This window comes from Nicotiana attenuata, chromosome 10 (assembly GCF_001879085.1).
Source record: "Nicotiana attenuata strain UT chromosome 10, NIATTr2, whole genome shotgun sequence".
NCBI classification, from domain to species: Eukaryota; Viridiplantae; Streptophyta; class Magnoliopsida; order Solanales; family Solanaceae; genus Nicotiana; species Nicotiana attenuata.
In genome coordinates, this window is record NC_031998.1 from 13,196,937 (window position 1) to 13,197,900 (window position 964).

A 964-nucleotide genomic window follows, 5' to 3' on the forward strand; every position below is an offset into this window, starting at 1 on the left:
GTTAGTGCACCTTTAGTGAGAGTTTCACCAAATTTTTTGACTAATACAGATTTGATCTCCTGCTTAGTCAAATCATTGCCTTTTACGCCTGTTGTGAAAGCAGTCACGTGGTCTCGCGGGTCTGTTGTTCCGTCGTATTTTGGCATCTCAGGCATTTTAAATTTCTTTGGGATTGGAAGGGGAGCAGCACTTGGCTTCGAAGGTTGTTGTGAATATTTATCCATATCTACCCCTTTGATTACTGGTGGCATCCCGAGTATTTGCTCTATGCGGTCATTTTGCTCCTTGAGCTGTTTCTGCAATGTTAGTACTAAATTCTGTAAATTAGAATTAACTAAATTACCTGGTTCTCCCTCCTGTGATTCGCTGGGGGTTCCACCACTACCTGAATTAACGAGTCCGGAGTGAGGGTTCTCTAGAGTGTTGTTATTTGGTGTGGGTGTAGGTGGTGCAGCAGGTAATTGGCTAACAAAAGCCTGAAGAGCTTTATTGACTTGAGAGGCAATAAGTTTTTGTAAAGCCTCATCCATAGTTTCAACATTCTCGAATTGAGCTTGTCCATCTGTATGAGACCCATCAGGAGTGCCTTCACGAGATCGCCGTGGAGAGCCTTGTGGAGAAGTAATCAGTACGTTATTGTTCTGTGGATCTCCCTGAAGTTGCTGGGTTGTTTGATTTTCTTGGTTTCCCTGAATGTTGTCATTGTTGTTCGACATGGTTGACGCAACAAGGGAAGTTAGGCTAAAATAAAATGGATTATCATATTCCCGGTAACGGAACCAATTTGTTTAACTAAAAAATGGAATTTTGACTAAAGCTATATTTTAGAAGAACACGGGTTACTGATAATCGCAAGAATATATAAAAGAGAATAATTTGAATAGCCAGAATATAATTAAATAAAGCAAGTAAACCAAAGTATATTCAGATGATTTTTCGTGTCACTACAATTGTTCAGTCTTCT